Source organism: Mixophyes fleayi, chromosome 6 (genome assembly GCF_038048845.1).
Source record: "Mixophyes fleayi isolate aMixFle1 chromosome 6, aMixFle1.hap1, whole genome shotgun sequence".
NCBI lineage: Eukaryota > Metazoa > Chordata > Amphibia > Anura > Limnodynastidae > Mixophyes > Mixophyes fleayi.
Window position 1 is genome coordinate 97,778,766 of NC_134407.1, and position 26,893 is coordinate 97,805,658.

Sequence of the window (26,893 nt, forward strand, 5' to 3'; positions counted from 1 at the left end):
CTCAGCTTGACCGCGCTGTCTTCTTTTCCGGGTGTTCCAGACCCTCCAGCTGGCGGCGCCTCTTCTCCTGTTTGGTGCGGCGTTTCCGGCAGTCTTCTGGGCGGGGGGCACTCTTAGCCCTTACAAGGGCTCCCCACCGACGTCTCCGCTGGTGATTGTCAGTGGCAGGGTAGCTCCTTGCCCTGACAAGGGCACCCTGCCACTTCTGCTGGCTTTTCTTTCTTGATCCGGCACTCCGGACGTCCCACGACGTCCTCTTCTGTCTCCACCGACGAACTTCTGCCAAAATGGCGCCACCCAGCGGCTTGAATAACCACCAGCGCGATGTCATCACTGGGCACCTCCGCGAATGCTCATTGGCTCGCCACGGAGCCAATCCTTTGAACAGCCGAAGGTGAGCCAGGGTTGGCTCACTCATCCGGCCGCCGGTTGGCCAGCGGGGGAAGGAAAGCCCTGATTGGCTCATCCTCCCTCCACTGCCAAGACCTGCGGAAAAGAAGAAATACTCACTGCTGGAACGCTGGATCGGTGAGTAACTTTCCCCTTCTTTCTTCACCCTCTTCGTGGGCACAGCAACCAGGTCCATCTTCGTCCTCTTCATGGCACGGCATCCATGGGGCATATCTCTACACAGCTCACACACCCTAGGGCCTCCCCCTTCACGGCACACCAGCAGAAATATGAACTTCGTAACCAGCCAACGGAACCTGGATTTAGTAGCATGGAATGGGAAGGAGGGATGATTTCTTGGATCCAAAGAGGTCTGGATGACTCCTCCCTGAGATCTTATAGCCTTTTCCCTTGCTCCTGCCTCTATGACACTCACACAGGCAACACCACACCTTCCCGCTAACCTTTAGTGAGGCCAACTAGTTATGTATACAAGCCTCAACTTTTAATCTCCTTCAGGCTTAATCCATCCCTCAGTTCTAATTACCCTTGTATATTATGCAAAGCTCTATGGGGTCCACTTAGGTGATCTTTGACTCTGACCCTGAGTGTGATATTGTATTCTTACTTTTACCCCTTATTTCCTAGATACAATAACCTGGCTTGAATTCATGAACTGGTGTTAAACAATAAATACATTTACTCTCTCTGCTGTGTTTTCAACCCAGGGTTATTGCAATTTGAAATTAAGTGGCAAAAAAAGAACAGAATATCATCAAACTGAATTGGCTCAGACTGACAAAAATGTGTAGAAACAAACTAATTCATTTTTTTATTACCACCATACCCAGGGCCGGTTCAACATTTCTCGGCGTTATAGGAAAAAAAAAAACCTACCACCCCCCCAATACCCACACCCTCACACATTAACTTTTGTAAAGTACAAAAAATAACTTACCTTCTCCTGTCTGGCAGGTAAGGCTGCAGTCCGAGTGCAATGATGTCTAATTCAGAACTCTGTCCCGGGGCAACCACAGGGGAGGTTTCCAAATTTTAGATTTCAAAACAGAGCAAAAAGAAAAATTGATGACAATAAGCTGGCAACAGCCCCATCCCTCTCCCCATATATTACATAAAATACTACCCTCTATGCCTATACACACACATTACACCAATACCACCTCCACTTCTCTCCCGTCACATTAAACCAAAGACTACCCCCACCACCTATACACACACATTACACCAATACCACCATCACCACCACTACCCACACATTACACCAATACAACCCTCACCATTACTACCCACATATTACACTAATACTACAACCACCCCCCCCCTCTCACATTACACCAATACCACCGACACGCCTCTTCCCAAACATTGCAACAATATCACCCTCGCTACCTCTCCCCAAACATTACACCAATACTACTGCCACCCCTCGACCCACACATTACATGCAGGCGCTGACTGGTGAATTTAATCTGGGGGCCAAGCACACAGCAGCAGTTTGTCATAAGTAACCCCCAAATCCTTAAATATAACCCCTCATGATAGTTAACCCCCTCATAATAATGCTTAACACCCTCATCAATCAATCCCTTCATTCATTAAACTCCTAAAAGTCATTTCCTCTCTCATAATCATCATTATCATCATCGTCCTCATAATAAACTCTTCATCAACTTTAACCTCCTCATAAATAATTAAGTCCCAATATTGCAAAGTAACCACCTTATAAGCATTAACTCCTACATCATCCCCCTCATAATTAATGACCCCCCATAAAGTCATTAAATCCTTTAGCCTCATCATAACAACCCCTTCAACATCATTAACTCCTTTAAAATCATTAACTCCTTTATCACCATAATTAATTTACACCAACATCATCAAATAATCCCATATCTATTCATTAACCCCCTTAATAGTTAACTCCCTCAACCTCACCAAAATACCCCATTATCATGAATCCTCTGAATCTCATAATGAACTCCCTCATTATCCCTAACCCCCCCAACATCAACTTCCCACCAAGTATATTAAATCCCCCTCTATCCCCACTTATCTGTTGTTGCTTCATCGTCCCACTAATATTCAGAGGGGAACTGATCACATGTCAGTTCCCCTCTGTGCGCTTCCTTTCCCTCAGCACAACCCTGCAAGCCAGAGGTTTAAGAGTAGCAAGCTGGGAGGAGGTAGGGACTGTGTACTCCATGCCGTTGCTTTCCTTCACCCATGAGCGCCATGCGATCTGTGCAGAGCGATTAACATGGAGATTTTTCTGCTTTCTGGGTGGCAGGGGCGCCCCGAAAAGCCCGGCGACCTGGGCAGCTGCATAAATCTGCTTAATTGTATCGCTAGGCCTGACCATACCTGCAAATCTTTGGGGCATACAGTTCTATGGGAACTGCGGAAACAAACAAAAAGTAGGTTAATACAGGAAAAATCTCCGATCTCTCCTTCGTTAACCCCTTCATAAATTAAGTGAAGTTAAATTAATGCAATAGCAATTATTTGGAGAATCTGTTTTTCCGGATTGTGGGGCTATGACTGTTTTTGAAAAGATACTTAAGATTTAAATACATACCAGGTGGACTGTTAATTAAAATATATATTATTGTAAAAGTCTGTGTTAATATCCAGGGGCCTGATTCATCAAGGTACGCAAACGCATACGCATCTGTGTTTTATACTTTGAGTGAGGCAAACCGTTATATTTTTGTTGGAGTTTGAGATTGAGTTGACTTTGAGTGCCGTATCTGCTCTGTTTGCGCTGCGTATGTGGTGTTTTACGTAGCTCAAGTCCCGTTTAGCAGATGCGTATGCGTTTGCGTACCTTGATTAATCAGGCCCCAGGTTATGAACAGCACGGATTAGTACAATTTTGCTTAGTAGGTAGTATTGCACATCTGTGCATTGTGTAAGCAATACCATCTGATCAGCACAAAAGATTGCACAAGCCTTAATTTGTGTGTTTAGGTATTAGTTAAGCATGATATACTGTATTAAAAAACTGACTTCTGGAATTGGTGTCCCTGGATTGAGAGGTGCATAAGCTAGCTCAAGCTGCTCCTGGGGTACATGCACACTCCATATCCATTAGCCAAAAACAAAAGGATTTGCAGCGGTAAAAATCTAACTAACTAATAAATCTAAATTAAATGTTAAAAAACAAATAAAATAGTCACGGATCATATAGTATAAAGAGAATTTAATATCAATATATAAAAATAATAATGCACATCTACCAACAAAATGGAATTAATAAGCATCTAACAATGAATGGAGCTGACCCCACATAACAAATCACAGTGCACTGTGATTAGACAAGTATGCAGAGAAATGTGAGTGTACACACCTATTTAAGCGCTACTGATTGATAAAAATATATATGTATACCAGCTGTGTTTACGTAGTTCAAAGAGGCATTCAAAAAATGTTCGTCACAGCTCCACAATAATGAATCATTCTGATTGGTGCCATGGAAATAAATAAAATAAATCTTCTGTACGGTGATCCTTAATTCAAAGAGCGCTTAACACAGCTCATAGTGTATTCTTCATATAAAGCATGTAATCATGCTATGATAATATGTTTCCAAAGAGTAATAATCCAATGTGTATCTTAAATTGATCTCTCATAAATAGATGTTGATAGAGGGTAGGTAACTCGGTATAAACAGACAAGATTACCTCAATCCATTTCTCAAAAAAATCTCTGGGAAAGTGTTGTTCACCAAGACTCTTAATAACGTATGGTATTAATCTTTATCCATATAGTGATAACATGAAAAATATATATATACTGTTACCATCTCTCTCAGTCTGTAACGAGGTGCAGATGTACATCAACTTTCCCCATTTAGGTGTTCTCAGCTGACTAGATAGAAATAGCTCGATAAACTCCTTAGCCATGTCTGCTGTCAGGATCTGTGATGAAGCCGACTGAGTGTATTAACACTCTCCGATGTGTGTGAGCCCCATCAGTAAGCAGACCGGACTGGATGGGAGGGATCGTTATTATGTATAATAGTAAAATGTCGTATGACAATATGATTTGAATAGTTATTCAAAATATTAAGTCTCTGTTCAACAATTCTTCTTTTCAAGGGTCTAGTTGTTCTTCCGACATATTGTAAATTGCAACTACATTGTAATAAATAGATGACATATTCTGTATTGCAATTAAGAAAACCAGATATTTTGAACCTGTTTTTTGTTATTGCAGATATGACTTCTTTAGTCCCATGTTGTACAAACCTACAGGTGATACAAATAGACTTAGTACATCTATACACCCCATTGAGTGGTTGTGGTAACCATGTTGAAACAAAATCATAATTTTCTCGACAATAGGAGGATTTCTTCAAAAAAATGGGGGCCAATACATTTTTTAAGTTACAATTCTTTTTAAATACCACTTTAGGTCTCTATGGAAGTATGGAACTCAGAGTGGAATCTTGATGTAAAATAGGATAAAAATTAGAGATAATCTTCTTAATTTTATAAGACGCATTATTAAACTTAGAAATAAATACTATCTCCATAGACTGTGATTTAGTAGATATCTTATTGGATTTATCTATCAACAATTTAGTCCTATCTACTTCTTTCACTTCATCTAAATCAGTATATAAATCCTTTAAAGGATATCCCCTATCTTTAAAGTACATAAGCATCAGGTGTGCTTGTTGTTCAAAATCTTCTACCTTGGAACAATTGCGTCTTAATCTCAAAAATTGGCTTTTTGGAATATTTTTCTTCCAAGGTTTATAATGAGCACCATCAAAATGTAGAAGGTTGTTAGTATCTACCTTTTTCTTATAATTACGTGTAACAATCTTGGCTTCATCAACAGAGTCAAATGCAAAAAAACTATGGAAGTCCTACTTAGTGTATGTGAAAATTGTAGATTATAAGTGTTGGAGTTCAGTTGTGAAACAAAATCAATCACTGATTGATCCGTGCCACGCCATACAATGAACAAGTCATCTATTTACTGACCATAGAAGACCAGATTCGCCCCGAGTCCGCCACCCTAAATGCGCTCGTCTTCGAACGCACCCATATATTGTTTGGCATAACTCAGGGCAAACCTGGTCCCCATGGACGTGCCCATAACCTGGAGATAATAAATCCCCTCAAATAAAAAATAATTGTGGGTCAAAATGTATGTAATTGCATCAATGATGAAACTTTGATGATTTTCTGTTTTTTGTCAAACTAAGTGTCTTACGCATAGTATAAATTCCTAAAATATGTGGTATGTTGGTGTAAAGGGCCTGAACATCTAAAGTGAGAAAACAATAATCTTCTTGCCAAATTATATCTTTAAGTGTATAAGATGTAAAGAATCACGTATATATGATTTTAAAGTACAAACTAAAGGTTGTAAATAATAATCTATATAAAAGGATAAATTAGAAGTAAGACAACCTAAACCTGAAAAAATAGGTCTCCCGGTGATTTGTGGATTTTTGGTAAGTGATAATAAATGGGAACAACTGGAAAGGAAATAAATAAAAATCTCCATATCTCTCTGGTAATAGTCCCTTGTTCTAGGGCAACATCTAAAAGGGTCTTTAATAGAGCCTGGTACTCTAAAGTAGGGTTATGTGGCAAAATGTTATAAAACTTTTTATCCAAGAGTTGGCGAAATGCCTCCTGTCTGTAGTCAGCCAAATTCTGAACAACTACACCCCCACCCTTGTCTACTGACTTAATAATAGTAGAGGAATCTTCCATCAAATCCTTTAATGCTTTTCTCTCTCCCCTAGATAAATTTGAGTGTTTTTTGCCCGGATTGGAACATAGTTTTTTAAAGCTATTATATGTCAATTTATAAAAACAGTCAATACTGGATCCCTGAACTTGTGTGGGGTAAAATTCAGATTTATTTTTTGAATTTGTTGGTATCAATATCACTCAAACAAGGGCCACTGATATCTTTGATATAAAAAAATGGAATAGTGGTAATCTCTGCAACTTGGTTTTCTTCCCATAAATCTTCTAAAATAGTAAGAGCTCTATCATCTTCCTTATCTAATAGTATACAGGTGTGATATTCATTCTTTTTCTTTTGTTCTTTAAACGCAAAATATTTTTGCGGCAAAGTGTTCTCGTGAATCTATTCAACTCAGCAAAAAGTTCAAAAATATTTGGGGTATTTGAAGGTGCAAAATTTAACCCTTTACTGAGTAATGAAATTTCAGCAGATGAAAGTTGTCTATCGGAAAGATTAAATACTACATTTATAGCTAACGTGGTCTCCTTTTCTTTATAAAGCCCCAATTTTCTTCCTTCTATCTTACCTCTGTAACATCTCTGGATCTCTTTGGAGTCAGAGAGGACAGTGGTTGGAAGGAATTTGAACGTCAAAACTTTTTCTCCCATGGGGAGTTCCGATCTAAAAAACTTTTCTTTTGTAAAGATTTGTCTTCAGGACAGGCTCCTGTATGGAGATTTCCCATATTGTGAGTCTCAGATTCTCCCTGAATAGACAAATCATCTGATCTGTCTGGAGATCGAGATGAATTAGCTTTAGAAGATCTAAAAGAATGGTAAGTAGATTGTTTATTGAAAGGGACTTGAGATCTATCTCTAATATAATCTGTTTTAAATTTATAAGATCTATATAATCTCGTTCTATCTAAACGGTAATCTTCAAGATCTCTTTGATACTTACGAATTTTAGTATCTGTCAAGTGTTTCTCGTATTCTTCTACTCAAGATCTAATGATTTTATCTCTCTCTATAAAAATCTCTGAATCTTTAAGAGGTTCTAAATCTTTTTTTATTTTCTCCATTTCTGATTCAATATTTTTTACTCTGTTATCCCGATATTTAATCAAGAGTTTCATCAAAGAAAAATAACATGTATCAAGGGCTAAATTCCATTGTCCTAATAACTTTGGATCATCCTCAAAAGTAAGAGTCTTAAAGAGATGTAGACCTCTGGGTATCATACTTTTATCAACATATTTTTGGAGATTAACTCCATCCCACCAGTGTCTACTCTCAGCTTTCAACAAATTTTCTAATCTATATAATTGTTTATACAAAGAAGAATAGGTAGGTATCCTTAGTTTAGTTCTCCTCCAAAGCAGGACCAACCTCATTAAAAGAATCTAAAAATGTTTGTCTCTTAGATTTTCTAGTTTCAAAATGACTAAAAGTAGTCATATTGGCTGTCCAAGGGACTTAGCAAAAAATGAAAAACTTCAAAAAACACACAACAACCCTTGATATGGCTCCTAAAAATAATACAAAAGCTGAAAATGGTAGAAAGATCAAGCTGCTGCAAAAAACAAGGTGGCTGCAAACCACCTGCTGAAATCCAATAACCAAAAACAAAAAGATTTACAGCGCTAAAAATCTAAATAACTAATAAATATAAATGAAATGTTAGAAAACAAATAAAATTTTAGTTAATTATACTTTTTTTCTGTACTCACATTTTTTATCATTTATTTTATATTATTTATATGGTTTCATTTTTCATTATTCATAATAAGCGGCAACGTCAGTTGTTACTTATTACTATACATCCTCATTCAGGTTATCATTAGTTTTTATATATAGACTCTCAGTATCATAGAGATATCAGAATATATTTCATGTTATTACAACAATATTTTCCATGAAATGATATACATGTTTCGGTTTTTAGAACATAGAAACTATGCAATGTTATGGTTGGTCTCCTTTATAGCAGGATCTACCTCTTTTATATTTTCTCTATCTTGCGATATGGTCACATATCATCTATAATTAAGTGTTAATTGGTTAATCGAATTTTCAAGTGTATATAAGGCTCTTGTGAGCTCTGTGTGATTACAACTATTCCCTCTGATGAAGTTACTATTGTAATGAAATGCGTTAGGGGTATAAGGGACACTATTTAGTTTCCCTTGTTTTTTTTATATTCATATTTTTATTTTTGGTTGTTCATCTGCATCCTTCACTATGGAATATGCATGCTGGCGCCATTCCTTCCGCTTATAGATGCAGGAGCGGGTAATATACGGTGATTGTCACGCTTGGATCCAGTGAGAATCCTCTTTCATATGGTGCATACATCTACATCTATCCCCCTGGAGCGGGAGTGCATTTCCGGATCACATCAAAGAGACCACATTGGGTCTGTCTTCACACAGAGCTGTGAGTAATAGTAATTCCTCCCGCTGCTCGACACCCAGTCCGGTCTGCTTACTGATGGGGCTCACACACATCGGAGAGTGTTAATACACTCAGTCGGCTTCATCATAGCTCCTGACAGCAGACATGGCTAAGGAGTTTATCGAGCTATTTCTACCTAGTCAGCTGAGAACACCTAAATGGGGAAAGTTGATGTATATCTGCACCTCGTTACAGAATGTGAGATATGGTAACAGTATATACCGGTATATATTTTTCATGTTATCGCTATATGGATAAAGATTAATACCATACGTTATTAAGAGTCTTGGTGAACAAAACTTTCCCAGATATTTTTTTGAGAAATGGATTGAGGTAATCTTGTCTGTTTATACCGAGTTACCTACCCTCTATCAACATCTATTTATGAGAGATCAATTTAAGATACACATTGGATTATTACTCTTTGGAAAATTATCATAGCATGATTATATGCTTTATATGAAGAATACACTATGAGCTGTGTTAAGCGCTCTTTGAATTAAGGATCACAGAAGATTTATTTTATTTATTTCCATGGCACCAATCAGAATGATTCATTATTGTGGAGCTGTGACGAACATTTTTTGAATGCCTCTTTGAACTACGTTAACACAGCTGGTATACATATATATTTTTATCAATCAGTAGCGCTTAAATAGGTGTGTACACTCACATTTCTCTGCATACTTGTCTAATCACAGTGCACAGTGATTTGTTATGTGGGGTCAGCTCCATTCATTGTTAGATGCTTATTAATTCCAAATTTGTTGGTAGATGTGCATTATTATTTTTATATATTGATATTAAATTCTCTTTATACTATATGATCCGTGACCAATTTTTTTTTAAACATTTAATTTATATTTATTAGTTAGATTTTTGGTGCTGCAAATCTTTTTGATTTTGGTTATTGGATTTAGGGTGCCATATCAAGGGTTGTTGTGTGTTTTTTGAACCATATCCATTAGACTGTAATTTATATAAACTGCTGCTGTTTTTCTTATGTTTATCATCATGTCACAGGTTATAGACAAAGACAGTACATGTAGACAAAACCAAGAGTTCTAGGTATAGGTGACTTAATTGGTGTAGGTGTGTTGGCCTTGACTGTTCTTTCTTTTCTATAAACTTATTTCAGTGTGAAATCTTGACTGCCTATTGTCACTGGGTTATTTAATGAAAACATTAAAGGGCAAAGGAATTCATGGCAACACAATTTTCACTGTACCTCTAACTTCGTCATGGCTCATAGAGACTTGGCATTCAGCTCCACCAAATCACTACCTTATGGCCATGTCTTGAAATATCTCAGACCATGCCAACTGGAGCTAACTCTTGCACATCCTATGAGTGTAATTCTTTGGAAGCTGACCTTCTCCTGGAGCTCAACTCTCTTGGTTTCAAAGGGAGTACATGACTCTATAACTTAGTTTGGAAGATAAAGATTCACTCTGCCACTGAACCTGCTATGTGGAATGTCCACAGTGAGAACTCATCAAAACATGCTGTTGGGAAAAGTGACAACAAAGCTAATGTAGATAGACAGATGGCAGAGAACACTATTACATCACAGATAATTCTGATTACGCATACATTACTATATAAGTGGCCCATTGAAAGATACACCTGCACTTCTCATATAACTGACAAAAATGTCATTGGAAAATGCATATATATGTTATATATTTGTTTGGATGATGTATGTATAGTATATGTGGTATGTGTTTTTAGGGGTAAGGATTTAGGATGAGTTTGCTGTCTCCTCCAGAGTCACACACTTCTCACTTGGGGCCTGATGCCTACTGGCACAGAGTGTCAGTGGTGTAATTTATCCACCTAGTGTACTGGTAAATTAGAGGTTCCGAGGTAGTTCACCACTGTGTGTGGCTCTGCATTCAATACATTGAGGGGGAATGGGAGCTCTGGTAATAACATTCTGCAAATGATGATCTGTGTAAAGTGGCTGGTGTTATGATTCCTAGTAACCTCAGCAATCAGCCACGGAAGGATAATACAAATGTCTTTATTCCGGCAAAATATATAAACAGGGATTCAGTTCCAGGAACATGCAGGTTTTCATAAACAGGTATAATGAACAGGTATGACAGGAAGGTACACAGAAATGAATGGTTCCAGGAACATGCAGGTTTTCATAAACAGGTATATAAGTTTTTACCCTAGTCCAGAAGGCACAAGGCTGTTCAGAAAAGCAGACAGAGTCCAGGGATATTGTGAAATAGCATACAGCGGTGGTGAAGTCCAGGCAAAAAGGTCAGGGCTGGCGGCAAACAACAAATCCAGGAAACAGGCAGAGATCGAGGTCATAAGCAATACAGCAGAGTCCAGTACACGGTCCAAGGTCATACACAGCAAGATCAATCCAAAGGCAGAGAAGGGGAACTGAGCAGGAACAAACGGGAACACAAGCAGCAGCCAGGTAAACAAGGATGAACTGCTCAGAGCACAGCTTGAGGCAGGTACTTTAAGCAGTGCCACAGGTGCAGTTCCAATTAGGTCTCAGGTAAGGGGATTAACTCCTTCAGGCATGCAGAAGAATCTAGGACAGAACAGCAGCACCTCTGGTGGAATAAGGTACTGCTGCTAGGTACAAATAACAGGCAGAGTTGTAGCATAGCCCCCCCTTTAAGGAGCGGATTCCAGACGCTCCATACAAGCTCCCTTCAGGTTTTCCTCCTCTTCTTTTTCTTTTTATGGGATCTTCCTGAAGACACAATTGGGCTCTTCTCCAAAGGAGTACAGAGAACCCAATTCCTCAAAAGAAAGAGAAGAATTGCCAAGTTCGTCCACCAGGTCTCTAGCATCTTCAATGAACTCACTTTCAGAGTCTGAGTCCCAGCCAAGGGTCGGGATAGGACCTTTTATTCTATTAGAGGATGGTGATTTGCCCAAAAAGCCAGTCACCAAGGTTGGTGTTTGTTGTGACTGAAGTGGCAAAGCAAGGTTTTTCCCATTCTTGCTAACCTTCTCCCTAGGTGACCTAGACTGTCTGATGGAAGACACATTCATAGAGGTCTTATGGACAAGAGCAGGAGCTGACGCACAGGCTGGAATGGGAACAGAAAAATCGTGATCAGATGACTTGACTGTGGATGGAGTGTACTTCTGACAAACAGCATTAATAAAGTCCATGGTATTATGAATAATGGGGTCATCAGAATTTAGTAATGAGAAGGCCCAGGTTTGTGGCTCCCCTCTAAAACACAAAATGATTGAACCCACTTGGTTAAATTGGTCAACAAAATAATCTGGACATTCTTGAAACTGTTTCATGGAAAGTTCGAGTACTGTAACAAACTGTTTGATGTCTCCATCAAAGAAGGCTGGCGGAGGGTCTGAAGATTCAGAAGCAGCTTTTGGGCGTTCAGGCTCAATGGCAGACTCTGGAGAGTCCCTAGCTGGGACGGCAGGGCAGGGGTCCCCGACTGGGATGGCAAGCTGAGTACAGTTGACGGGAAGCCTGGATTGGGCACAGCACTCCCACTGGATAGCACTGTGAGATGCCTCAGAGCAGACAGCACTGTGAGAAGCCTCAGAGCAGACAGCACTGTGAGAAGCCTCAGAGCAGACAGCACTGTGAGATCCCTCAGAGCAGACAGCACTGCGAGATGCCTCAGAGCAGACAGCACTGCGAGATGCCTCAGAGCAGACAGCACTGCGAGATGCCTCAGAGCAGACAGCACTGCGAGAAGCCTCAGAGCAGACAGCACTGCGAGAAGCCTCAGAGCAGACAGCACTGCGAGAAGCCTCAGAGCAGACAGCACTGCGAGAAGCCTCAGAGCAGACAGCACTGCGAGAAGCCTCAGAGCAGACAGCACTGCGAGAAGCCTCAGAGCAGACAGCACTGCGAGAAGCCTCAGAGCAGACAGCACTGCGAGAAGCCTCAGAGCAGACAGCACTGCGAGAAGCCTCAGAGCAGACAGCACTGCGAGAAGCCTCAGAGCAGACAGCACTGCGAGAAGCCTCAGAGCAGACAGCACTGCGAGAAGCCTCAGAGCAGACAGCACTGCGAGATGCCTCAGAGCAGACAGCACCAAGTGGCAACTCGGGCTGAACCGCATAGAGTGGCAACTCGGGCTGGACCGCGTGGACAGGCAACTCGGGCTGGACCGCGTGGACAGGCAACTCGGGCTGGACCGCGTGGACAGGCAACTCGGGCTGGACCGCGTGGACAGGCAACTCGGGCTGGACCGCGTGGACAGGCAACTCGGGCTGGACCGCGTGGACAGGCAACTCTGGAGCAGATGGTAAGGGCAGCGCCCCCTCTGGAGCAGACGGTAAGGGCAGCGCCCCCTCTGGAGCAGACGGTAAGGGCAGCACCCCCTCTGGTGCTGAAGACTCGGGAGTAGAGGCTGCGGCTGAAGACTCGGGAGTAGAGGCAGCGGCTGAAGACTCGGGAGTAGAGGCAGCGGCTGAAGACTCGGGAGTAGAGGCAGCGGCTGAAGACTCGGGAGTAGAGGCAGCGGCTGAAGACTCGGGAGTAGAGGCAGCGGCTGAAGACTCGGGAGTAGAGGCAGCGGCTGAAGACTCGGGAGTAGAGGCAGCGGCTGAAGACTCGGGAGTAGAGGCAGCGGACTCAGGACCGGACACAGCGGACTCAGGACCGGACACAGCGGACTCAGGACCGGACACAGCGGACTCAGGACCGGACACAGCGGACTCAGGACCGGACACAGCGGACTCAGGACACTCAAAGCTGGAGGCAGATGATGTGACCTCAGAGCTGGAGGCAGATGATGTGACCTCAGAGCTGGAGGCAGATGATGTGACCTCAGAGCTGGAGGCAGATGATGTGACCTCAGAGCTGGAGGCAGATGATGTGACCTCAGAGCTGGAGGCAGATGATGTGACCTCAGAGCTGGAGGCAGAGGCTGGCAGATTGGGTCTCTTCCCAGAGAACAGAAATGGTGGAGTATAAATAATTTTGGAATGCGGAGAGGAAATAACAGGAGATGGTTCAGTAAGCTGACGTGGTCTACGGACAGGACAGTCCTGCAAGAAATGTGTATTGCTGGCACAGTAGAGACATAACTTGTATGTTATCCTATGCCGCCGTTCCTCTTCGGTCAGATGGGGGCGTGGACCACCTGTGTACTGGGAATTTGTTACCCCATAGTTCATAGAAAACAGCAAATTTCTAGAAGTATTTTTAAGAGGTGCTGTTTGCACAGGTTCATCAGCAGAGAAGGTGGATTTAGACAGATCAGCAGCTTCTGAATTAGGAGAGACAGAATCTGAGTCTCCTGAGCGGGTCCAAAAGCAAAGTGGAAAATTTAGCCAGCTGGGAACGTAGCAATATAATGTCCATCTGTAAAGTTTGTAGCAGTGGCAATTCCAAGACTGGTGAAACAGACATGTTGCAAACACAAATGAAAACTTGATTGCAGAAAAAGGTCCCAGAATAAAACAAAACTTTCACCTGACTCCAAAGCTGTTTTGTGGGCTGGTTATACTGTCCCGGTTCAAATACAAAAATATTAGGAATCCCAGGACTAAGCAGAGGGCGTGCAATCAGCAGGCCTAAATAGTATGGCAGTTCATCATGTTATGATTCCTAGTGACCTCAGCAATCAGCCACGGAAGGATAATACAAATGTCTTTATTCCAGCAAAATATATAAACAGGGATTCAGTTCCAGGAACAAGCAGGTTTTCATAAACAGGTATAATGAACAGGTATGGCAGGAAGGTACACAGAAATGAATGGTTCCAGGAACATGCAGGTTTTCATAAACAGGTATATAAGTTTTTACCCCAGTCCAGAAGGCACAAGGCTGTCCAGGAAAGTAGATAGAGTCTAGGGATATTGTGAAATAGCATACAGCGGTGGTGAAGTCCAGGCAAAAAGGTCAGGGCTGGCGGCAAACAACAAATCCAGGAAACAGGCAGAGATCGAGGTCATAAGCAATACAGCAGAGTCCAGTACACGGTCCAAGGTCATACACAGCAAGATCAATCCAAAGGCAGAGAAGGGGAACTGAGCAGGAACAAACGGGAACACAAGCAGCAGCCAGGTAAACAAGGATGAACTGCTCAGAGCACAGCTTGAGGCAGGTACTTTAAGCAGTGCCACAGGTGCAGTTCCAATTAGGTCTCAGGTAAGGAGATTAACTCCTTCAGGCATGCAGAAGAGTCTAGGACAGAACAGCAGCACCTCTGGTGGAATAAGGTACTGCTGCTAGGTACAAATAACAGGCAGAGTTATAACAGCTGGCACCAAAAATTTGTTCATGTGCAATGAGTGTTCTATGAAAGTATCAAAAGGAGAAGTCCTATGCAAAATGGCTGCAAATGCTAGATTGGTGCAAAGTGGCTAGATATGTCTGTCCTGTGTAATAGTGTGTCTTTTGTAAAGTGGCTTGTAATTAAGTGTATGTGCAATGAGAGGTCTGTTCAAAGTAACTGGCAATGGTGTTTGCCTGTAAAAAGTACAGTAGCTACTCTCTGAATGAAAAAACAGCTTGTATTGTATGGGGTGAGGTTGTGTCCTAATTATTTTTACCTATTGTGCTGTGTGTGGAGGGGGGACACTGTGGGGAAGACACTCCCAGACTGTCCTCCATTTTAAATATCCAACAAAGCATAAACTTATATTTATATATCACAGAAACTTCACAACACGATAAATTTAAAATACCATTTATATCCCATACCACTCACATTCATTATACATGAACCATATATTCTGACATTCACCCTCAGTAATGTCTGTTCATGCCTCCATTTGGCTATACAGTTTGGATTTTAATAAATACAAAATGACAAAGTGTTACGTTTCTCAGGAGATTTCTATCAGTCACTGTTAGCACTGACCTTCCCAAGTGTCACAAGCTGGGTAGTTCTGATGGCCTCATCTGCCAGTATCTGCGCTGCTACATTGGGAGGGGCAGAGTCTAACCACGCCTCAGGTCTTCACCAGGGATCCCCGCTGTCATGAATAGGGGTCTTAGCCCTGTTTACACCACTCGGCTTATCATATTACCGTACATCTTCCTCCTGGTCGTATGCAGCATAGTAGCACCTCCAGAACTGTACACAGTACTCGAGATGAGGTTTTATAAAATTGTGATACTTTCCCCCTCTTCCTGTTACTAATGCTAGAATGCAAATAATGGAATACATATTCATGGATGCGACCAATGACTTGAGGGTTACTGAAATAGAAAATAGTACATACACTTGCGCTTCCGTTTTTGTCTATAAGGAGATCATGTAGTGGATCCCTTATTCATAGAGGGATTCTTTCTGTATACCTCTTGATCACATCATCATATAGAATGCATGTATCCATAAAAAAGACACAAACAAAACAAAAACATAGCATAATACGTTTGCACAGAAACAGAAAGTCCACTTCCACTATATAGTATGAAATGGTCCTTAGTAAATGTTGTTTAAACAGCCAATTCCAGCTATACACCCGTGATTCTTCTCTCTCAGTCCCCCTTTGGGTATATGCTTACATATGGAAGCTCCAACACCCACTTATCAGGATAGATTCTATTCTCCCATCTGCTTCTAGGACAATCAGGTTTCCCTTCAAAATCCAACATGAAGTGTATTTGTAAAGAGAATCAACACAGACCAATCTCGTGCATTAACTCAATACATATGATATAATAACCATAAAAACAAAGTATAAAAATATGAATGTGCTTCAAAAAATGAATGACAGATATGCCCCGTACCACATGTCCATGTATAAAACACCTGTAGAGGATCACAGTATGCGTGGATGGTAATGCTGCAGCTCAGATTCACGACAGGTTGAAGTATACTCCTGGTCACTCGCTTTTCAGGTAATAGCCAACGCATTTCAGCCCTATGAAGCCTGGGTCTTTATCAAGGCATACCTGAGTGGGCTCACAGGTTCTGGGGTAAGAAGTGGTATCTTTACAGTCTTACTTGTTCAAGACTTCCTCTCTCGCACTCCAACTTGACTCTGCAGACCTGAAAGAGTAACCATCAAGACAGAGTGGCAAAGATTCCCCAAGCAGTACACAGACTTAATTTAAAACCAATGCCAGAAGGGGAATTGGGCTCAAGAATGTAAATTTTAAGCAGTCAAACTTGTTCCCCCCAAAATTTTATATATATATATATATATGTATATAGGCAAATGGCCCTATGACTCACTGGTAATTTGCAGAATCTATAAACTATAATAAACCATACACTAGTGAACGCAGGAACATCAAATTAATCTTCTAGTGCATAGGACCCTTACTACAACCTACGATTTCATGGGTGGAACGGGGAGGTTAATGGGGGTATGCACATAGTCACTGTACAATGACACGCAGCAGTGTCCAATTCAAGCTTTGGGTATCTCAGAAGTATGTGTCTTTCTGTCATGTCACTAACAACAGCTACAGGACAGGTGTAAGTGTCAATTACTAGTTATGATGGATGCGTATGCATGCTAGAACATGTGTTTGCCATCAAGATCAACTGTAAAAATGCATTTTATTTACAGTAGCCATTCATAACATCCTAAATGTATTTTATGGAATGAAACAACAACAAAAAATATTTTTTTAATGTTTTGCCAATAATGACTTTATTATTAACAGATGATAGTTAATATATTTTTTTTCCTTCTGTGCATTTTTTTGAGACTTTATATTCCACATATGTATTTGGCATATACTGCATTGTATATTGTCTGTTAGAGCAGAGTGCATCTATACACATATATTTAACATTAGATGTATCTTTACATCCGCTCCTTGTTGACTACTGACATGCGTATACCCGATTTAAGTGCATTTTTGCGTGCCTTAATGAATCAGGCCAATAATATTTTAAAATGACTGTGACATAACTGAACCATAGCTGAACCAGGACCAGGATAATAGATTAAGATAAAAGCATTGCAATAAATGAAATACTTACATTATCAAATAGCAATTTTCAAGTTCATAAATGCCTATAATCACAGTCTGAGCGGTAAATAATATATAAAAACAGTACATATTTTATTTTCACAATGCTGCACATGCTGTCATTGAGGATAGCAAATATTTACATTGTTTTTTTCAAACCATTTCAGTTGATGAGGCCCACCTTGGTCTATCTTCTTTTCTAAAATGACCTTTCTTTGCTGCAGCTGTTATCCTTTTCCATGTCACACATGCATTGAGTATTGAGAATAAAACTGGATGAATTTTATAGGATGATTTTCTTAAACCATTTCAGTTGTGGGGTTGGCCAACCTTGGAATATCTTCTTTTTTAAAATGACCATCCTATCAGCCAGTGCTTTATATTTATTTTTATTTTAAAGGTGTCCTTTACTTTATTAAACTGCCATCCTGTCTGCCACTGCTGTGCCACAATGTTTCATAGGCATTATATCTTTTATTAAACTGCCATGTATTTATGCCACTGCTCTGTCACAAATTTTAACCATCCAGCTCTCTGCAGCCTTTGACCAATAGTGTGAAAATTTGGACGACTGTGAAGAAGTCATTCGAAAATAGACTACAAATGAATGTTAATGATATATTAATGTATGAACAAAACAGCTCAAAATTACATGAAGTTTTCACAATTTTTAATGAAATCCAGATCCAAAATCAAAACACATAAGAATTTTTGGCCGAAGATGATTTTAGAATCAAAACCAAAACACGGGGTGTCTGCGCACATCTCTAATTCTCACTTTGGGCTCTGGAAATAAAAGACTTGAAAACGGAGTCTTATTTAAACAAGGCTGCATAAGATATATAATATGTGTATGTGTATATATGTGCATGTGTGTTCTATATGCATGTATCATTAAGAGTGATGCTTTTAACTGTTCACAATCCAAAAAGCAACATTGTTATTAGTTCTGTTCAAAATCAAACTGTTCGTTTTTTTCCTGACATCCTCAAAAAAAACCCACTGAATTTACCCAAGCAATCAGGGTCTATAGCATTCTTTCAGGCTGCATCTGCTTCCTTGTTGACAAGGTGTAGAATAAGGATCCGCCCTATGTCCATTCCAGGTCCAGCACACTGGTACAATGTATTCTAGCCTGGGAGAGACTGGCACTTTCCTTTCTCCTTAGGAGAGAGAGCAATATTTGCTGGCTTTGTTTCCTCTCCCAGGGCACTGACATGATTAATCGTCAGCTTGTGATCTAATTTTGGAACATGAAAACCAGCACATTTGTCTTGAAGATGAACGATGTGTCTTACTCTGCAGATGGAAATTTCGAGCAATGAAAAAGATTAAAGTGAAATTCCACTCCTTAGACCTAATCATGAGTTGTAGATTATTCTGTCGTTCTAACCAGATGGCAACCCTGATTCTACATCCCCATTCTTATATTAATGAATACTAGACTGTTATATTTGACTTAGGTAAGTGAAATGTCTATCAGCTGTTAATGGACTGCCAGACACTATAACACATGTTGTGCTTCTATGAGGTCTTGAAGCATTTTTCATGTTATAGACTAATGGGGAACATTGTAATGCCCCGCTGCTTTCTATCATTGTCACTGTTTGATAAATATTTTCACGTGTAAAGGGGAAAAATGCTAAAGTTAAAAAAAAAAAACTTGTGTGTCCAGAGTTAATTTCCTCACGTTGATCGTAACCATAAGTCTAAGAGTGAATGAGTCCCCCTGAAGCTATGCGTACTAGGACTCAAGAGCAGGGTGATTAACTTGCCAGTCAGAACAGTCTGCACATGGCCATCCCTTAAAAAAAAAAACTAATTATGGGCCAGGAGGTGATATATGGGTAAGGTTATTTAAGGCTCATCTTTTGGTATAAAATAGGTGGTGTAAAGCTCTGGGTAAGTTTTAATAACATATATTATTTTATACTAATCCACAAAAATCATGGCCATAGAATGCATTGTGTGTAATATGTGCAGATTCAAATGTGTAAGCACAGTTTCAGAGCTACTGAAGAGCTGCATTATTGTGTGCAGTATTATTATTATTATTATTATTATTATTATTATTATTCATTATAATTTTTATTTATAGAGCACTACAAAACGTCCATAGGGTGCAAACAATAGGACAGTGCAATGTAGTGCAGTGCACTACAATAAACAAGTAATACTGTAACTTAGCTAAAGCACAGCTAATAGGAAAGGCCGAAGAGGGGGAGGGGGAGCAAGGAATATTCAGCACAAGCTGGAAACCTGTGACCAAGAGTGTGGGCACAGCTAACAGGCTAAGAGTCACTGAAAAGGTGCAGAGAAAAGCAAGAGTGGAGTCAGTGGGCAGAAAGCCCAAGAAGAAATGTGGCAGAATAGCTGGAAAGCAAAGTTATAAGTGGTGGAAACAGGAAGAGAGAGGGTCCTGCTCAAAGGAGTTTACATTCTAAAGGGAAGGGCAGACATACTGAAGACACAAGGGTGAAATGGGTCACACAGAGCCAGGAGGAGGAGGGGGGAAAAATGGGTGGGAGGGAGAGGTAACCGACAAGGTGGGTAGTTAAGCAGATGACGGAGAGGCTTTTAAGAATAGGTGGGTTTTTAATGCCCATTTGAAGCTGCACAGATTGTGGGATGTTCTGATAGAACAAGGGAGATCGTTCCAATGGAGGGGGGCAGCGAAGGAGAAGTCTTGAATACATGAGTGAGATGAGGTTATCATAGGGGAGGAGAGGCAATGATCGTTTGCCATTGCAGCAGGCGGGATTGAGTGTGATTTAAGATGAGGAAGGAGATATAGAGAGCAGTGGAGTTGTATGTGAGTGGGAGGAGCTTGAAAAGAATTCTGTAGGGGAGGAGGGGAGGAGGAGCCAATGTAAGGCTTGGTAGAGGGGGAGACAAATGTGGAGCCATGAGAAAGGAAGATAAGTCTAGCAGCAGCATTGAGTATAGATTGAAGAGGAGCAAGATTAGAGTGGGAGAGGCCATTATGGAGAAGGTTACAGTAGTCCAAATGAGAGATGATCAGACAGTGGATGAGAGTTTTGGTGGCATCCTACTTGCGTAACTGGAAGCATCAGGAATTGGCAAGAGATTTAATGTGAGGGCCAAAGGAGAAAGAAGAGTCAAGTAAGATACCCAGGCAGCAGAGTTGGGAAACAGATGAGATAGTGTATTTATCAAGAATAATATAGAGGTCAGAGGGGGGAGGTTCTAAATTGAAGGAAGACAATGAGTTTGGTTTTGGAAATGTTGAATTTAAGAAAACTAGAGGATATCCAGGAGGAGATGGCAGAGAGGCAGGCAGACACCCAAGAGAGAAGAGAGATAGATCAGGAGATGAGAGGTAGAGCTGAATGTCGCCGGCATAGAGGTGGTACTGGAGACCTAAGGAGCTGAGAGCCCAGAGAGGAGAAAAAAGCACAAAGGGCTAAGAACTGAGCCTGTGTGACCGATACTGGAAGGGTGAAAGGAGGGAGGAGGAACCAGAGATGAAAACAGAGAAGGAGCGATTGGCAAAGTAGGAGGTGAACCAAGAAAGGACGGTGTCAGAGTGGTCAAAGGAGTGGAGAGTGTGAAGCAGGAGGGGGTGGTCCATGGTATCAAAGGCCACTTAGAGGTCCAGGAGGATAATAGGGAGAGAAAATGACCCCTGGATTTGGCCAAGAGGAGATTTGGTGACTTTGGCCATGGCAGTTTCAGTGGAGTGGAGGAAACCTTATTGGAGAGGATCAGAAAGGTAAGTGGTGAACCGGTTGCAGACAAGTCTCTCAAGCATTTTGGAGGCAAACGGGAGAAGAGATATAATAGAACAGAATAAAGAGGTGAGCAAAGTGGGAGCAGGCGGTGGGGGAGGGGAAGCAAAGGAGGTGAGAAGGGGTGGGAACCAAGGGAGCAAGTTGAAGGGAGAGAGGATGAAATGAGAGGGTGGACTTCATCATCCGAGTTAGGGTGGAAGGAGTACAGGAGTTGGTGACTGGGGGGATTGGAGGGTTCAGTGGAGGGGAGGAGTCAGCAAAAGAGTGAATGGAGGAGGATATTTCAAGTCTGATGGCCTTGATTTTAGAAGAGAAAAAGGAGGCAAAGTCAGTGGTGGTTAGGGAGGGGAGGGGGGGACACAGAAGTGTGTTGAAGGTGGCAAAGAGGCGGTGAGGATTGGAGGACTGGAGGACTGTGAAGAGATGAGGGATTTAAAGAAGGATTGTTTAGCGAAGGAGAGGGCAGAACTGTAAGATGAGAGTATAAACTTGAAGTGAAGGAAGTCAGCCAGGGAATGAAATTTTTCCAGTGGTGTTCAGCAGTACGAGTACATTTTAGGAAGCAAGTAAATTTGGAATGCCACAGTTGGAGATTGGAGCAGCGAAGGAGGACAGAAGAGGCAGGGGTGGTAGCATCAAGAGCGGTGGTGAGGGTGTGGTTGTAAAAGGGAGGCCATCTGGCCAGGGTGGGTAGAGGGGAGAGGAGAGTTTTAAGAGAAGATTACAGATTAGCAGGATCAAGAGCACCTAGGTTGCATCATCTAGTATGGGTTGATTTGGGCTCATGGGGAGGAGTACAGGAGTCAAGGAGACATGGAGAAGTCAGAAAGACCACATAGGTGGGAGAAGACATGGTCAAGGAAGTGATCGAGGCAGTTGGTAGGGGAAGAGTTTCGTTGTGAGAGGCCAAGGTAGGAAGAAAGGCCAAGCAGTTTGATGGAAGCAGGGTCATTGGAATTGTTGTTAGGGATGTTGAAGTTGTCTAAGATGATGGAGGGGAGGTCAGAGGAGAGCTAGTAAGGAAGCCAGACTGCAAAATTGTCAAGGAATTGGGAAGTTGGACCAGGGGAGCGGTAGATTACAGAGACAAGGAGATGGATGGGGTAGCAAAGATGGATAGAATGGACTTCAAAAGAAGAGATGGAAAGGAAGGGTTCATGTGGAATGACTTGAAAAGTACAAGTGGGGAATAGGAGGAGGTCTACACCACCACCTGCACGAGCTATAGGTCTGGCAGAGTGGGCGAAGGTGATTCCACCATAAGAGAGAGCAGCAGGGAAAGCAGTATCTGAATTGGTGAGTAATGGCAAGTAGGTTAAGAGAGTTGGAAAAGAAGAGGTTGTATATTAAGGACAATTTATTGCAGATGGATCTGACTTTCCAAAGAGTACATGTGAAAGGGAAAGAGGGAAGTGGCGAGATGTGAACAAGTTTGGCAGGGTTAGCGGTGCACGGAGGTATGCTGGGTTTAGGGCATGAAATGTGGCAAGGGGGGGTATGGATTTGGGACGCTAGCAGGGAGGCATGGTAGATAGAGAGATAAGTGGTGGAGGAAAGGAGGAATAAAAGAGAATGTGAATAAAAAAGAGAGGGATGGAGGGTAAGTGGAGAGATGGAGGGATGGTGGCGGAAGGGAATAAAAGAAGAGGCAAATTAGAAGGTGGCAGTAGGTAGGTAAGCTACAGATTGTGAGGGAGTGGTAGAGAACATGGTGGGAGTATCAAGGAAGACAGAGGAAATATAAAAAGCATCAGTTTACAGTGTGATGGCAAGCAGTGAGCAGGGAAAGATTCAAAAATGTATCAAAAGTTTAATTAAATAAAATGAGATAAAATTGCATAAAATGAAAATGAGTGAAATAAAAGTATGGCAGGAAAAGCATGGCAAACTGTATAATATGAAGTAAAATGACATGAAATTAAAATGTGTAAAATAAAAGTATGACATAAAAAGCATGGCATACAGTATAAACAGTGTAACAATTGGTATAATTACAGCTGGAGCATACAGTATCTTAAGGTGCAGACATGGGTACTATACAAACACAGAGGATGAGAATAGTCCATGGCGGATTATCCGCAAGATGCAATGAGTCCATGGGAAGAATGGAGAGTTCATGGGAGAATACTGATTGGCCAGGAGAGGGGAGCGCTGGGACAGGGTGGCATGAGTCGGGGAATTCTAGGACTTCTGTAGAGAGAAGGAATAAGAGTCTAGAAACCAAGGATAGAAACTGCTGGAGGATGACATACGAAAGGGAGAAATCCATGACTCATCCGAGTAGGCAGGAGTGGTGCAGTTGTGCAGAATGAAGGCCTATAGACCATGGGGGACCTCAGCTTGCTTATAGGCTGCTTGTAAACCCAAGGAGACTGCGGAAGTGGAGAAGTGCGGCACCCATGGAATTGAGTGTCCAGGGGGTAGTGCGTCTTGGGACAATGGAGAGACATCGGCAATGTGGAGAGGTGTAGCAGGGGAGAGGTGTGGCACCTGAGTCCATGGGTTCAAACCGGAAGTAGGCCGAAAATACAGATCGGTGCACGCGACTAGGCCGGAGCCACGGACTCAAGTAGAAGAATTCACCAGAGGGACTTGGGGAGAATTCACCAGTGGGCGCTTGAACTCCGCTGGAAGTGAGGTAAGTAGAGGCAGGACAATGTAGAGTAGCAGAGCCGGGGCTACTCCGCAAGAATTCAGAGCCCAGGACTTAGACCTTAGTGGAGAGCTTAGGTGGCACGTCCTTGCAGCAAGGAAGCCGGAAGTGAAAAAGAGAAAATAAAGAGATATAGATTATTACCACCAAGCTATCAACTTCCAGTGTCAGAATTTGCCTGTTGAAAATTCAGGGGTTAAATACAATTTTAGAAAATTTATGTATGGGCTGATGCATGTAATTTTTACTGTTAGCCAAGTGCACCTTAGTACCTCATATATGGTAGTGTCTAAACTGATCTTGGTGCACTAAAATTCTCATAATATCATGTTTATTGAATGTTATTAGTTATTTATTTATATTTTTTCATTTTAAACACTCCAGCTCAATAGCTAATAATGTGGAAACCAGCGGAATAGGAGGTGACAATGGCATCCAATAGAACAGGATGATTTGTACTATACTGTCCTTGAAAATTAGGGACAGTTGGCAACTATAACTGATGTACACATGTATATGCAGATAGCTGTTTTAATCAGTGCCTTAAACTCTTAATGAATCTTGACATTCTGACATTTCTCTTTCATTTATTTCTTTTCTCTCTCACTCTACAAAAAGCCATAATTCTCCAACAGAGGCAATGAATGTCTATTCATAGGGTTTGTGTGACTAATCAAATTATCACCATTCACAGGAGATTGGAAATAGATGCCCCATCTCAACTGGTTTATTGCATTGAGAAAAACACTTCATTAATCTACTGTCTATCAGCTTGGAGCAAGGCGTGAATGAGTGTTGTGTGTACACTGAGCAAGTTCACAGGACTAGCAAAACTCCCACACCCACACTGAAAATTCCTTAACTGTGGTTAGAGCTAAATTTAACACATTTACTGCCCAAGAAAACAACAGTAGATCAACCATCATGAACAGCATTCAATATAGTCAAGAGAAATGTGTGTGTGTGTGTGTGTGTGTGTAAAGCTTGTATAATGTGTATATTAAATAGAAAAATAACGATAAACCACTATGCACATTAAGAATACTGTATAAAATTTAAACTGCAAAAGTGCTCCAAGATTCGCCAAGACATTATTGAACCTGTTCGGTTGAACTGGCTCAGCCATCTTAGTGGCGTTATATAAATAGCTGATGATGATGATGATGATAATGTGTCTCTGGAAAACATTTTAAACTATTGAAAAATATGGTTACGCCGCGTTTTGTGTTTTACTGCCTTCATGCTGCTTAAGCTGGTCTCTTGGTTCCAGATCTTGAGGTACTGTCTTCTTTAACTTTTGTAGCCTCTCTCCTGTGTGAGAGGGTGCACAGCCGAAAAACCTATGAAGAGGATGAAGATAGAAGAAAGAAGAGAAGGCACGAAGAAGAGAAAATTACACATCCTTACAAATCCTGGGATCCAGCGCAGGAAAGCCCATTCTTCTCTTCTTGGCACGTCCCGGCGACAGTTGGCAAGTGAGCCAAGCAGGACTCATTACTTACTGTAGTAGTGAGTCCAGCTAGAAAGGAGAGCCAATTCAGGCTTACCTCTAGCATTTGTATTTTTGGCGTAGCAAACCAATCAAGGCTCGCGTGTCACCAGTGCAGCGCATGAGCAGCAGCTGGTATTTAAGACATGCCATTTTTGGAAAAGTCCTGCGGCGGTGAGAGGAGACGGACGTCCAGGACCCAGTGAGAGGCAAGCTTAAGACCTTGCTGGGGAAGTACCGAAGAGTCAAGAGCAGAAGACCACGGTGGAGGGGAGCCCTTATTAGGGCTAGAAGGACCCCGCACAAAAGACTTTGTAAAGAAGGCAGCAGTGGCATGGATCCTTGTAAGGGCTAGGAGCAATACTGCCAAGAAGAGTTGAGAGCCTGAAAGCAGCAGCAGAAAAGGTCTGGGAGTGCTTGTAGACAGTAGACTTAGCAATAGTGCTCAATGTCAAGCAGCAGCTGCAAGGGCAAATAAAGTATTGGCATGCATAAAAAGGGGAATAGATGCAAGGGAAGACAGTGTAATTTCGCCACTGTATAAATCTTTGGTAAGACCTCATCTTTAATATGCAGTACAGTTCTGGGCACCACTCTATGAAAAAGATAATTTGGAACTAGAAAGGGTTCAGATAAGGGCGACAAAATTAATAAAGGTTATGGAGTCATTGAGTTATGAGGAAAGGTTAGCCAGTTTAGGCATGTTTAGAAAAGAGGTGCCTAAGAGGAGATATGATTACTATGTACAAATACATTAAGGGTCAATACAGAGAACTTTCATGGGAACTTTTTACCCCAAGGACTATACACAGTACATGCGGTCACCCCTTAATGTTAGAGGAGAGGAAATTTAACAACCAGCAAAGGAAGGGGTTCTTTACAGAAAGGGCAGTCAATATATGGAATTCACTGCCAGGGAAGGTTGTGATGGCAGATTCAATTGATATGTTTAAGAAAGGGTTAGACACATTTTTGATGGAAAAGTGTATCCAGGGATATGACCGTTAATTAAAATGAAGGATAGTAGTGTATATAGGGTAAAAATAGGACTGCAATATTGGGTGAGATTTTCACAAGTGAAACAGATTGGCATGGTAAGTATAATTCCTGCTAGTAGGTCAGGTACAAGGTCCGTGGGGCAAGTTGAGCACTAGGAGCGTGGGCAAATAGTGGACCCAAGGCCCGGTGTAATTAGGTATTCATTTAGGAAGTTAATGCATATAAAGCCTTTGGGTGCACAAGGCCATTGGTTGAGTTGGGCACAAGGCCCTCAGTTCATTAGGGCACAAGGCCCATGAGTTCCTTAGGGCACAAGGCCCTGGCCAGTTAGAGAAAAGGTATAAGGCCCTGGTAATATTCTGGAAACTAGGCTCGAGCCAACGGTAGAGGGGTATAAGGCCCGACCCGCAGATAGGGATTGTTAGGGGATTAATATCCCTGGAGAGGCCTGAGGGGCACAGCAGGCATTAAGGCCTGAAGGGACAGAGCCCAGGTTCTAGGCCTGAGGGCAAGGTCAGGTGT